Below are 15717 nucleotides of genomic sequence, written 5' to 3'. Positions count from 1 at the left end.
AAGTCCCGTTTGCAGTTTGCCAGAAGCCATGTAGGGGACACAGCAAACATGTGGAAGAAGGTGCTTTGGTCAGATGAGACCAAAGTTGAACTTTTTGGCCTAAATGCAAAGTGCCATGTGTGGCGGAAAACTAACACTGCTCATCACCCTGCACACACCATCCCCACTGTGAAACATGGTGGTGGCAGCATCATGCTATGGGGATGCTTTTCTTCAGCAGGGACAGGGAAGCTGGTCAGAGTTGATGGGAAGATGGATGGAGCTAAATACAGGGCAATCCTGGAAGAAAACCTGTTGGAGGCTGCAAAAGACTTGAGACTGGGAAGGAGATTCACCTTCCAGCAAGACAATGACCCTAAACATACAGCCAGAGCTACAATGGAATGGTTTAGATCAAAGAATATTCATGTGTTAGAATGGCCCAGTCAAAGTCCAGACCTAAATCCCATTGAGCATCTGTGGCAAGACTTGAAAATTGCTGTTCACAGATGCACTCCATCCAATCTGGCTGAGCTTGAGCTATTTTGCAAAGAAGAAAGGGCAAAAATTTCAGTGTCTAGATGTGCAAAGCTGGTAGAGACATACCACAAAAGACTTGCAGCTGTAATTGCAGCAAAAGGTGGTTCTACAAAGTATTGACGCAGGGGGGCTGAATACTAATGCACACCACATTTTTCAGATTTTTATTTGTTTAAAATTTTGAAGACCATTTATAATTTTCGTTTCACTTCACAATTATGTGCTACTCTGTGTTGGTCTATCACATAAAATCTCAATAAAAAACTTTTAAGTTCGTGGTTGTAAGGTGGAAAAATGTGAAAAAGTTCAAGGGGTATGAATACTTTTTCAAGGCACTGTATTTATCACACGTACACTCCACCACAGACTTCAGCACACAGTGAAATTCCTCTTCTACATTTAACCCATCTGAAGCAGTGAACACACACATGCACAGACAAGTGAGCAATGAGCACACACACACACACACATATACCCAGAGCAGTGGGCAGCTATGCTACAGCACCCAGGTAGAAGTTGGGGCTTAGGTGCCTCGCTCAAGGGCACTTCAGCCCAACCTTCAGGCCATGGCTGCCTGATGTTAACCTAACTGCATGTCTTTGGACTGTGGGGAAAACTGGAGCACCCGGAGGAAACCAACACAGACACGGGGAGAACATGCAAACTCCACATAGAAAGGCCCTTGCCAGTCGCTGTGCTCAAACCCAGAATCTGTGTGACAGTGCTAACCACTACACCACGGTGCCACCCATTATTATTATTATTATTATTATTAATACAGGGCGGCACGGTGGTGTAGTGGTTAGCGCTGTCGCCTCACAGCAAGAAGGTCCTGGGTTCGAGCCCCAGGGCCGGCGAGGGCCTTTCTGTGTGGAGTTTGCATGTTCTCCCCGTGTCCGCGTGGGTTTCCTCCGGGTGCTCCGGTTTCCCCCACAGTCCAAAGACATGCAGGTTAGGTTAACTGGTGACTCTAAATTGACCGTAGGTGTGAATGTGAGTGTGAATGGTTGGCTGTGTCTATGTGTCAGCCCTGCGATGACCTGCCGACTTGTCCAGGGTGTACCCTGCCTTTCGCCCGTAGTCAGCTGGGATAGGCTCCAGCTTGCCTGCGACCCTGTAGAAGGATAAAGCGGCTACAGATAATGAGATGAGATGAGATTATTAATACACACTCTCTTTTCCAGTTTTGCAATGTCTGTTGGTATGTTTACCTCGCCCCCTAGTGGGACAGCGAGGTATTGTGATCACCCTGTGTGTGTGTGTGTGTGTGTGTGTGTGTGTGTGTGTGTGTGTGTGTGTGTGTGTGTCCCACCCCAGATTTTGCTCATAACTCAACAACAGCTGGACGGATTGACATGAAATTTGTTGGGCTGATGTATCATGTTCATAGGAACTCATTCAATTCATTATGTTGCGGTGCGAAGAAAAAAGAAGTGAAAGAAAAAGAAAGAGTACTTTCATATATATATTTTCCAAACAATTATGCTTTATGAGAAAAGGATGAACCACGATTTGTACAGATCTGTTTAATAATACTAGAGCCACACTGCCTGTCTTTAATGATGCCCTTGAGAATTGATAAAGCAATGTACGGTAACCCAACAAAAATTATATTCAATTGGCGAAATGGAAGAAACAAATCAGAAAATAGTGAATGAATATAATCTGAATGACCCCCCTTCTAGTCAAGAGGAAATCATCATTACACTGTGGGGGTGAGGTCTGCTATCTTTGATTGCCTTGTTTTCTCTTGTAAACAGAGGGGAACTGTCAGGGCCTTCTAGGCCTTCAGAGAAGGCCCAAACATATCAGCATTGAAAACATTAAAATTGAGTTATCCAATGAGATATTTTTGTTTGTTGTATCTAGGCAGAGAAGAGTCTAGAGCTGGCTCACTCATTGGTTCGGACTTCATTGCCGGGACAGAAGGCCATGGCAGTGTATGCTTATGTAGGAAGTGACAGATGAATCACATTTTGATTTATAGTGAGAGGGACCAAAAATGTATCAAAAATGTATTCTCGAAGGCCGACGCGAGCTCAACCGCGAGTCGGCGCCGTCAGCACAGCAGTGAAGTCACCTTCCAGCTGGTGTAGTGTTCATCAGTAGTGTTAGTGAATGCTAAAAGCAGTCAAGCCAGTGCTATCGAGAGCAAGTAGCACAGGCTAATGACAGAGAAACTAAGATTTCTGTCTCCAGACACTTCTTCCATGGTCGTTTGCTACAGTATTTTTCACTCAGACTGAAGTATTCATTTCCCTGTGTAATTTACTTAGTTACTTTTAAAATCAACATCGACAGCTACACACAAAAGAGCGACCTGTCAGCCTGCTGCTAATCCCTTGCAAAATCCTTTGCCCTGTTGCTTTTTTGGTGTCTGGCTAAGCTTTGGCTGAGTTGAAGTCTCAGCTCTAATACTAACAGTTTGCCACCGATATTTAACATGGCAAATCCCCAGAATCACCACTTGAAATCGTTCAGTATGATCGCCAAATGTATGGTCCCACGTCTCGAGAGAACTCTGGTGTGTGGGTTCTTGCGATTAAAATATTAAAAGTTGGTTAAATCTGTTGTTTTGTCTGTGGTCTCCCATATTTTTAAAATCAGGTAAAAGCTGAAAATCCTATTGTGTGCACCAGGCCTAAGTGTGAATGTGTGGTGAACGTGTTTTTCTGTGTATCTGCCCCGTCATGGACTGGTGACCTGTCCAGGGTGTTTCCCTGCCTTTTGCCCAATGAGAGATTGGATTGGCTCCAGACCCCCCACGAACCCCCCCAACCCTAACTAGTATAAGTTGCTTAGAAAATGAATGAATACTGTATTATATTTTGTGGTAACATTGCCATGAGCCCTGCGTTCAGGTTATTATTTTTACGGTGAATGTGTGCATGTTTTCTCCAAGTCTTTATGGGTTTCCTACGGTTTCTCTGGTTTTCCTTCCTCCTCCAAAAACATACCAGTAGGTGGATTGATTATGCATGTGTTATGTAATGTTATATAAATGTTCTTCTGTAATTCTATATTGTGTTACTTGTGTTTCCAGCATACAGTATTTTCATAACCTCTGAGCTTTCTTTGGATTTGGAAAGAAATCCAAAATGAAATTTTCTATAAAGATTACTCAACCCAGCACCCTGTCCTTTTTATATATGCTTGGCTGGATATATTTATATATAGCCTGGCTGGACTTTGATGATCCTTTGGACAGTTCTGCCTGATGACATTCACTCATTAATTTAAATCAGGTATTTACAGATAAATGCTTGGTTCTGAATTGTTTTTCAAACTATTATTTTGGTACATGATACATCCTGTTCTGTATATGTTTCCACATTTCCTCTTCATTCCACAAGTCGTGCCAGATTTTAGTCACTGCACATATTCGGCTAACCCAATCCATAAGCACAAGAGAAGTATTTGCAAAGGTTTATTCAGAAATAGCTCTACAGTGCTTTATTGGTATTCTTAGACTCTGACCTAGCATGAGGATGTGTTTTCATTGGGAAAACAAAAACTTCTGTGAGTCTCTGAATAAGGGCATTTGCTCAATGATAATGTAAATGTAAGCGCTAGTTGATCTGTCCATTATTCAGGGTATTTAGGTTAGTTTTAGTGTGTAATTGATCTGAATTTAATTTTCCTGCTGTCTGGAATGGAAAACCTGTATTTCTACGAATCTCAAGTTAGATGATCTTCGCCGAGTTTCCCAAAAGCATCGTAGCACAAAGATCATCGTTAAATGGTAGAGCAAGCAGCACAATGAACACTCACTCTCCTAGTTAAGATGCTCTTAGCGTTAAGAGGCTTTTGGGAAAGCCACCCCTGGTTAGTTTGCAAAACTATTTGATCATTTTACATCTGAAATATGACTAGAAAACACTGAAGGGTGACTCTGCATAGTGAATGTCATTCATGCAGTCAGCAGTAGAGAGCAGCAGTGCACAGCATTGATTTACTCGGTCTATACCCCTTGTGTTTTTCAGGATATCTGGTTTGGTCCTTTTTTTTACAAGACTTTTCTACCTCTGTCTTCCTCAGCATTGCTTTCTGATGAAGCGATATGATCTCCTCTACACAACAAGTGTTGCGAGACAAAACAAACCTCACCCAGCAGCACTTATTTTATACCTATATGTTGATAATGGTCATATTTCTCAATCATCAGCTGTCAAGTTATAGTCCTATGAAAATCCATGATCTTGAGTTTGACATTTCAAAGTCAAAGGTCATGGCTCAACTGAAAGCCCATATGGGACTTCTTATATGTTGATAATGGTAAACATCTGGCTATCATGAACCATTTTAAAGTTATAGCCCTTTGAAAACCCATGACCTTCAGTTTGACCTTTCATGGTCACTCAAGGTCAAAGATCATGGTGCCAAATGAAAGCCCATATGACACTTCCTATAAGTTGATAATGGTAAATATCTGTCTACCATCAACCGTTTTCAAGTTACAGCCCTCTGAAAATCTATGACTTTGAGTTTGACTTTTCAAGGCCACTCAAGGTCAAAGATCATGGTGCCAAATGAAAGGCCATATGGGAGTTCATATATGCTCATAATAGTAAACATCTGTCGATCGGCAACCTTTTTTGAGTTATAATGGAAAATATGTTATTTTGACCGAAAGGTTGACCTTTTCGTTGACCTTCACCTTGACCCGATTACCCCCAAAATTTAATCAGGTAATCTACGGACCATTGCCCACCTACCCTGCAAATTTGAAGTCAATCGGTGCAACCGTCTAGACGCTAGATTGTTAACAGATAGACACACACACAAACAAACAAACCGCACTGATTACAATACCTCGCCCTACTTACTCCGTCACAGGCGAGGTAAAAATGTTTCAACATTCACTTTATGAGCGTGCCTATACACAAATGGCACTCTGTAGACTTACCTCTTCAGTATTTCTCAGTATTTTTACTTCTCACATACATAGAAAATGTTCCATATTCACCACTTTACCTCTTACATACTCTGAATTTTTGTTACCTTTGTCTGGTTGTTTCACAACACTATGGCCTTTTTTTCACTGACAGTATGAAATGCTTGATGTTTTTGTGGTTTTTCTGTTGACGCATCAGTTATACTCAGAGATTCGAAACGCTTAGCTCAAGGAGAGCTAAAGTCCTTCACACCTTGCACGCTCAGTGTAGGTTGTTTTTTTTTTTTTTGACCTGCTTTTTTATGCTTATGCTGTGACCTTTTAACAGAAACCCTGCCACTCTGGACAAGAAAATATGCAGGACACACGTCCAAGAGATTTTGAGGTGGGTCTCAGTTTGTGTTGTGCTAAATATGGAAACCTAGTTCTTAACAGACATTTATAAAGTTATAATCAAACAATAATTATTGTTTAAGTATTGCAAAAACCAACATATATTAAATCATCAGTATCATTAATGAATAATATATTATGCATATGGAGTGCTATGGCATTCTCTATTAGCTATATACTTATGAAGGCATTATTAAACAGATTGATGAAAAGTAGGGGTTTGGGAGCTAAACAGGAGCTTGAAGTTCTCAAATCCACCATTCACAAAGAGTTGTAGTGAATGTGCAATTATCAAAGACCTCTTTGATAAGGAAGTCTGTTAGAAGTTACAGGGTCCACTAAACTTTAGGGAGAAAAAAAAGTCTATGCCTTTTTGTGTGGTGTTTGCATGTTAGATTAGATTAGATTAGATTAGATTAGATTAGATTAGATTAGATTAGATTAGATTAGATTAGATTAGATTAGATTAGATTAGATAAAACTTTATTGATCCCTTTGGGAGGGTTCCCTCAGGGAAATTAAGATTCCAGCAGCATCATTACAAATAAACAGAGAAAAGAAATAGAGGAAACTTCTAGATAAATTAAAATAAATTAAGTATTTACATATACAAATATAAAAGAATAAGATATGGGGATGAGAGGGAGGGGGAGGGGGAAGGGGGGAGAAGTGGGGTTAGGGTAAGTGTGTGTGTGGGGGGGAGCAGGAAAGATATTGCCTGTGTGGGTTTCCTCTGGGTGCTCTGGTTTCCTCCCACAGCCCAAAAACGTGTGGATTAGGCTAACTGGCTCCTCTAAATTGCCCATAGATTTGAATATGAGTGTTAGTCTTGTGATAGATTAGCAACTTGTCCAGAATGTTTGATGTTCATCCTTCAGGGTCGAAGACGATCATGACTTCAATTTGGTGGGTGGCGGTTGTAGGTCCGGAGGTGACTGATGAGGCCAATCTGGGCTTTGAAGGCACACCCACATGTCGACGTTCCACGTGCCAAGGTTGAGTACCTTCACTATCTTTTTGTTGTATTTCAACCGCTGAGTATAACCGGTGTGCTGGCCAGGGTGAGGTAAAGCAGACTATGTTTGGGGCACCTTTTCTAACCCCTTCCTCCATGGAGGTGAGCAGAGTGAATCCTAAACAGGGCTGCTTAGACACCCAGAGGGCTGCCGAACACCACTGCTGCTTCGTTCCAGCAGAGAGCGACCCTATGCCCTGGGCCGCCTGTATGCAGGTTCATGACGACAGCTTCCAGTGTTTCCGCAGCTGCTGCTTCGCCACTTGCCCATCGCCACAGGACTTGAATTTGAATTTGAAGTCATGACTTGCACGTGACTTGGATTAGAGTGAGGGGGAATTGCACAGCCCTCAGCCTCACTCTCTTGTCCCGACCTAACTGGGTCCAGGGGCAAGACAGAATCAAGACAGCTGGCACTAGGTCGGGATGTAGTGGATGGCCAACAGTGTTCTACGTGTTGCACTGTGTCCTGATCACGCTCCACAAATGTTTTGTTGGGTCTGCCTTCCTGCCCATTGAACCACCAGGTGGTGGTCTCCTCCACACAGTCTGCCGAGTTCAGTATTTGGTTGTAACCTTGACAAGGGAGAGCGAGGGGTTGCTAGTGCTTGCTCAAGGCACCACTCCAGGCTAGTGGAGGAAAGGAAACACCTTACTACTCCATTGCATGGCAGTCAAGGACTGACCTTGGACCCTGTCCAGGGTGTACCTCTTGCCTAAAGTCAGCTGGGAATGCCTCCCACTCGACTCGCAATGGATAAGTGGTATAGAAAATTAATGAATATTCTAAATGTATGGTTCCTCAAATGGTAACAGCTTTATTTTTTATTTAAATCAGAACTATTTTTTTAAGTCAGACATATCTACACTATCCAGAAAAGAATGCCATTCTGAAGTGAGCCAATATAGAACAGAAGTACAGTATATAGAGCTACATAATGTATACATCTTCAAACATGGTTTGAATCATATTCATTCATTCATTCATTCATTCATTCATTCATCTTCTGTAACCACTTTGTCCTGGTCAGGGTCACAGTGGATCCACAGTCTGTCCTGAGAACATGAAGCAGGAATATACCCTGGATGGGATGCCAGTCCATCACAGGGCACCACACACACATGCTTATATGCATGGATTAAAGTTTTCCGTCGCTACGACGGATTTCCGTCAACTGGGAGTGCTAAAGGTCAATAATGAGAGTGATGCAGATCCGAGGGAAAAAAGGAGGGGGGGTAGGCCCATAGGTCTGACACCGATGTGATTTAGAACTTCACCAAGCTGCTGTGATTGCCTGTTGTTGAACCCTTTCTTGTGCTATGTTTGAGTATATGTAAAGGAATAAGTTGTTGCGCTAGATAGGCATAAATAAATAAATAAATAAATAAATAAATACAGCCTCCGCTACTGTCTAGTCCCGGGGAGGCTCGGCGTAGGCCACTGATGAAACTATTTGGCTGTCCGACTACTAGGCAACTAGGTTACTTGTCTACTACTAATGCTAGGCCTTTTGTAGTAGTAGTAGTAATAATGATATTTGCCTATTGAAAGGTGATCAGGTGAAAAGTTGAAGCCGCAGCAAGACCTTTGCTATTAAGCGTTTTGTAGGCTTCGGCAGACAACGTTCTGGAAAGGCTGTGTTTTTCTTTGGTTTGATTAGCCTACGATTTAATCTTTAAACATTATGGTTTCAGCAGTTCGCTTAAACATTGGAGGCTGCAGAGTCGGGCTGCAAGATTTCCCGACACTTGTTTAAGATGCCAAACTTCATAGTAAGGAGAAAATAATTTCACAGTATTTAGTGCCTCGTCAGTCTCAAAAATTAATAGTGAAGGAGCAACGCGAATTAAGTCCCAAAAAAGCATCTCGTAGGCCTATATTTTACATTTTCAAAAAAGTCTGGAATTGGAAGTCGGTCAGTGGAGTGTAATGAAGTGTCTCATTCACTAAGCACAAAAGGTCAGAAAACAGTGGAGAAAACAGCTATTGCTTAAATAGGCTACTAATGGTTTACATTAGTAATTTAATGTATGTGACAAATAAATTCATTGATTAAATAGATAAAGAAGCGAATACTCCGAAGCTCAAAATTCAGGAAAGTGGCTCCTGTGTCAAGTGCACAAGAACAGTTATTTGAAAGTTAACCTCATGAATTTGTGCATGCGCGTGCGATTTCATGAAGAACCGGGACAATTGGCATTCGGTGAAAGATTCACACCTATGACTCATTATATTCGCGCGCGCCCTCTCGCCCACTGCTGCTTCGTTTTCCCGATTTACACGAGTGTCTGAAGATGGAGAAATATTGAGTGGTTTTTTTGTTTTTTCGTTTTCCAGATTGAATGGAATACTTGAATGATCGGATGATACACGGATCTCCTCCACTCTGCCCCGAGTTTGCGAAAGTAGCTGTTTTCAGTGACTGAAACCTCCGTATAGGTGTGAATGAGCGGTGCAACTGAATAAATAAATATGCGTCTTTTTTATCCGGCTACATGTAGGCTATCACTGCGCAAAGCCTCTTATGTTGAAATTGTAGTAATATTTGTTAAAATAATAGTAGGCTAATTTCCACATTAATTGGTAAAATGGCCCAAGGGATGTGATGGGGGGATGGCCGTTTTATAAGGGGAATGATTTGAGATTTTTATTTCAGAAAGGGGATGCCATCCCCCCACATCCCCCCTCAACTTGAGTACTGCGTATAAGGCCACCGGACATAGGCCCTTCGATTTCCATCACTAGAGCGCATCAAATTACTTTCGGTTTTGCCAGCATGGACGCGCTTCTTTTAAATGAAGGCACAGATGTGTCAGACATCGACAAAACGGTAAAGAATAAGTGGAGATGGGCTTGGCTAAATGAAATGGGCGATAATGGCAAGCCATTTAGTTCATGGTGCAAAAAGATGAAAATGGCAGGTGTGTGCTTTTGTGTAGTTTGCCATAAAAAAAAGTCTATGGAAGCAATGGTAAAAAACTAGATGCCTTTGGCTTCACCGCGAAGAAGCAGAAAAAGTGAACTTTCACTTTACTTTTCTTGTTTCCTGGCTTTATTTCAACAGATTTTCTTAATTTTCTTTCTGTTCCACTCTTCTGAAAGCATGGTTCAAGTTCGACTGCACTTGCACTTTTCTCTTAACCACTGCTGTGCAGTACTAAAGTATTGTTGAAATAAATTTGCACTTTGCGCTGAAAACTTGATGTTTCATCATTTATAGCCAGTAATGACAATGGTAAAGTCTTGCCTTAGCTTTAGTCATTTGTTAAAATTATGTAAATGTACTATAAGTAGGGGCCTAGGGGATAATGGACAACACGGCGTTTAAAATTTGACGCATCGCTGACGTGATAGGGGCCAACAACATGGAGCTTTTTTTTTCAGTCAGGTGATTTTTTTTTTTTTGCTTTAATCCATGTTATATGCTCATTCACACCTAGGGACAATTTCGATAAGGCAATTCACCTACTGGCATGTTTTTGATAGGTAGGAAAGAGGAGAATGTTTGAAACTCCATATAGTAACCCAACCTCATCAAACTGGGTTTGAATTGTACAAATGTAGTTTGACATTTGTTGTCTCTTACTTCTCTATTTCCCAACATTTTTTACATATGGATAATGGACCGTGTTCAGGTAGTTAGCATGCAGTAAAATTAATTTATTTGTTTGTTTGTTTGTTTGTTTGTTTGTTTTTCACATCAAATATTATGAATGAAACTTAAATTTATAGCTTTAAAAGAACCAATTTGTATTATTTGCTGGTCAAACATTGTTTAAATCCCAGTACTTTTTTCCTAATTAAATATATTATAATAAACTCTACATTAATTTTCACTTTGTTCCTAGCAGCACACTGTAAAAATTGTGTATTTACTGTAAAATATACAACCCCCCCCAAAAAAAAAAAAATTGGGACGCTGTATAAAACATAAATATAAACAGAATTTGCAAATCCTTTTTGACCTATATTCAATTGAATATAATACAAAGACAATTTATTTAATGTTCATGCTGATAAACCTTATTGCTTTTTGTAAATATACACTAATTCTGAATTTGACGCCTGCAACACATTCCAAAAAAGTTGGGACAGGGGCAACAAAAGACTGGAAAAGTTGTGGAATGATTAAAAAAAAAAGTGTTTGGAACAGTCTACAGGTAAACAGGTTAATTGGTAATTGGAAAGACTCAGTCATTCACAAGCAAGGACGGGGCAAGGTTCACCACTTTGTGTGTCAAACTGCATGCAGAAAATAGTCCAACAGTTTAAGAACAACGTACAACTGTCCAACAATAATGCAACAATTTAAAAACAATATGCGAGTTCTAGTCGCAGTTGGGTCATACCAAAGACCATCATAAAAATGGTACCTAGTGGCAGCTGGTAAGGCATGCTGCAATACAGATGAAAGTAGGGCCTCAAACTCTTGTGGTTACCAGAAGACCAGCCCCCCACTGTAACCCTAGCTATATAGGTGAGAGGTCAAGGGCTATAGAAACGGAAATCAGCACCACCCAAGTTCCAAATAACCAAAGAACCAAATAAAATCAATCAATCAATCAATCAATCAATCAATCAGTCAGTCAGTCAGTCAACCCAATGCACTTTTAGAACAACAGTTTCTCAACATTGTGACAGCAGCCAGGGGAAAATGCTGCCAAAGCAGCACACTGCTCCTCACGCTACCACTCCCGTGGTCCTGAAAGGACGGCAGCGATTGACACCATTGTTTTGGACAGCCAAGAGCAGTGTGGCAATGGGATGGAGCCCGCTGATCACACACAGCTGGAGTGGAATGGTCAGCCCTCCTCGAGCAGCCATGGGAGTTTAAGAAGAGGCTACTCAAGAGGTTAGAGAAGCTCGCTCAATGCTGCGCATCCCCCCCCCCCCCCCCATTCAGGACACCTCACTGACATCAAGGACAACAAGGAAGAATTCAAACAGCCTTTTATTCTCTGCTGGTGGATCCCCCTGCCTTCACGAGCTCTGGAGCTTCACAAGAAGACACAGATGCTGCCAGCACCTGCCTGCAACCCTGCCTCTGGCCAGCTTGGGACCCCTGGCACCGGCACTGATTACTCCGTTCATGGTAAAATGGTGTGGGTGCTTAGTGGTAAAATGGTGTGGGTGCTAAACTGGCCTGCCTGCCTCCCATTGAAAATGTGTGGTGCATTATGAAGTGCAAAATATGACAGCTGAGACCTCGGACTGTGGAGTCATATATCAACAGAAGTCATATATTAAGCAAGAATGGGAAAGAATTTCACTTTCAAAACTTAAACAATTAGTGTCCTCAGTTCCCAAACACTGACTGAGTATTGGTAAAAGAAAAGGTGATGTAACACAGTGGTAAACATGCCCCTGTCCCAACTTTTTGGAATATGTTGCAGGTATCCAATTCAGAATGAAGGTATATTTACAACAAACAATAAAGTTTATCAGTTTTAACATGAAATACCTTGTCTTTGTATTATATTCAAATGAATATATGTCAAAAAGCATTTGCAAATCATTGCATTCTGTTTTTATTTCCATTTTACACAGTGTCCCAACATTTATGGAGTTGTTTTCAGATAAATATCAATAGACAAAAGATTTGATATAATTGGATGTAATAAATCATACTTTGGCATGTTTGTATTCATATATTACAAGAAACCATTTACTTGTATTAAATCATGTTACTTTTACATTTGTCATATCCATATGCACAGCAAAACTACAAATCTGGTTAAAGGTATTTTCCAACTGATACCATAAACGGATTAACTAAGTTTTAGGTTAAAAAAAACTGATTATAAACTGTCAAAGAAAAAAGTGTTAATTATAGGCATTTTTGCAAACATTTATGCTGGCCAAATGAACTTGTCCACACTACTGACGTAGGAGAATGGCAAAATACGGGCTGTAACCTTCAAAATTGCTGGCACAGTGATAATGACAAACCCACACTGGTCAAAAATAAATTGCTTACACTGCTGCCTCAAGTCTTAACAAGGCCACAGTGGCTTTTTTTCTGACTTCAAAGTAAGGCTGACACATGCTGAATATATTCAAAGGAATTCAAACATCTGTGTAAAATGTCAACTGCAGATATATATATATATATATATATATATATATATATATATATATATATATATATATATATATATATATATATACACAGTGCCTTGCAAAAGTATTCATACCCCTTGAACTTTTTCACATTTTTCCACCTCCTTACAACCATGAAATTAAAAGTTTTTTATTGAGATTTTATGTGATAGACCAACACAGAGTAGCACATAATTGTGAAGTGAAATGAAAATGATAAATGGTCTTCAAAATTTTAAACAAATAAAAATCTGAAAAATGTGATGTGCATTAGTATTCAGCCCCCCCACGTCAATACTTTGTAGAGCCACCTTTTGCTGCAATTACAGCTGCAAGTCTTTTGTGGTATGTCTCTACCAGCTTTGCACATCTAGACACTGAAACTTTTGCCCATTCTTCTTTGCAAAATAGCTCAAGCTCAGCCAGACTGGATGGAGAGCGTCTGTGAACAGCAATTTTCAAGTCTTGCCACAGATGCTCAATGGGATTTAGGTCTGGACTTTGACTGGGCCATTCTAACACATGAATATTCTTTGATCTAAACCATTCCATTGTAGCTCTGGCTGTATGTTTAGGGTCATTCACTACGTTTACATGCACATAGAGAGAATCGAATTTCTGCCGTTGCTCGACTGAAATCGAAGTTCAAAATGCCATGTATACACCTTAATTCGGCTGAAATTGAACCGAACTTGATTTCTCGGAATCGAGCTACACGACCTAGTTTATGCGATTTCTGCCGAGCTACTTTGTGCATGTATACCCTATCGAGCTAGTTGTCGAGCTACTTCCGGAAGTGACGAGTGACGAGACCACAAGCGGGAAACACAACAGCCTCGGTCGGCATGACAACAGTAGTAGCGAGCAGCAGAAGAGGTCAGGAGGAACAAACGGAGAAGAGAAAATGGCAATGTAGAGCTCTCTGAAGTGTGGGTGGAGCACAGAGGACGGCAGGACAAAGCTTCTGGTACTAATAGGCTTTTTATTGTCAGACTTTTCAGTTTAACAGCCTACTTTTATTCTTGAGAGAAAAACACACACGCGCGCGCTGTGTTCTAGTCCCGGGATGAGCTGTCCCCGCTACTCTCCCTCTGCCTCCTTAAATAGGGCGCGGTTACTGGGAAGACACACAAACACAGGTTAATTACCGTCAGGTGTAGTTATTCTACCACTCACCTTCCCTGGCTCCGCCCTCCTGTCACAGACCGGTGCTTGACCACGCCCCCACTGCTACAGGCAAGCAGAAACGTGCACTTCTGGAGCAATGAGGAGACAGAGTTCATGCTCATTCAGCTTAAGGAGTTGAATATATTAAAATTCATGGACGGGAGAAAAACGCGCAATGGAGAACACGGAACTGATAACTTTGTTTGCACTCTTGAATAGCTCTTCTTCATGACGACAACCGGAAGTGTACCAACACGATGGGGCGTGTTGCGCCACCTGTGGCTCGGGTGCACAATGCACCTCACACAATAGCCCGATTTCAGTTGTGTGCATGTAGGATTGGATTTCTCTGGCACCCTGCTGGGACCTTCAGCTCGATTACCGACAGCAGCTCGATTTGGATGTGCATGTAAACGTAGTCACTAATGTCTTGCTGGATGGTGAATCTCCTTCCCAGTCTCAAGTCTTTTGCAGCCTCCAACAGGTTTTCTTCCAGGATTGCCCTGTATTTAGCTCCATCCATCTTCCCATCAACTCTGACCAGCTTCCCTGTCCCTGCTGAAGAAAGGCATCCCCATAGCATGATGCTGCCACCACCATGTTTCACAGTGGAGATGGTGTGTGCAGGGTGATGAGCAGTGTTAGTTTTCTGCCACACATAGCCCTTTGCATTTAGGCCAAAAAGTTCAACTTTGGTCTCATCTGACCAAAGCACCTTCTTCCACATGTTTGCTGTGTCCCCTACATGGCTTCTTATGCCTGTCTTTCAACAATGGCTTTCTTCTTGTCACTCTTCCAAAAAGGCCAGATTTGTGGAGTATACAACTTATAGTTGTCCTGTGCACAGATTCTCCCACCTGAGCTGTGGATTTCTGCAGCTCCTCCAGAGTGATCATGGGCCTCTTGGCTGCTTCTCTGACCAGTGCTCTCCTTGCTCGCTCTGTCAATTTAGGTGGATGGCCATGTCTTGGTAGGTTTGCAGTTGTGCCATACTTTTTCCATTTTTGAATGATGGATTGAACAGTGCTTCTTGAGATGTTCAGAGCTTGGGATTTTTTTTATAACCTAACCTTCTAAACTTCTAAACCTAAACCTTTTAAACTTCTCCAGAACTTTATCCCTGACCTGTCTGGTGAGTTCTTTGGTCTTCATGATGCTGTTTGTTCTTCAGTGTTCTCTAAGGGCGTATTCACACCTACGTTGTTTGGTCTGGACCAAACGACTAAACGAACCAAATTTCCCTTGGTCCGGACCTTTTGGGTTGGTCTGAATACAAACCACCGAACTCTGGTCCGGACCAAACAAGCGGACCGAGACCGAGCTGCAAGGTCGGACTCGGTCCGGACCAAAGGAACCCTGGTGCGGACCTTTTGGAGGTGTGAAAGCAGACCAGACCTAATCTGACAGTTTTGCTTTTTTGTACCTCGGGAGCTTCCGTCGTTTGTCGAGCATTATGGGAAACAGAGTCTTGACACTCCACCACAAAGTACAAGCACTGTTTCAGTTGTCAAGGGAACCTTACAACAGTCGTTCAGTCATTCAGACCAGTGGTAGGCTAGACTACAGAGTACAAAAAATGAGTAGGGGGCAAACGTGGGCTGAGGAAGAAACGCGTACCCTTGTGGATAT

This window comes from Neoarius graeffei, chromosome 1, assembly GCF_027579695.1.
Source record: "Neoarius graeffei isolate fNeoGra1 chromosome 1, fNeoGra1.pri, whole genome shotgun sequence".
NCBI classification, from domain to species: Eukaryota; Metazoa; Chordata; class Actinopteri; order Siluriformes; family Ariidae; genus Neoarius; species Neoarius graeffei.
Note: the sequence above shows the minus strand (reverse complement) of the source record.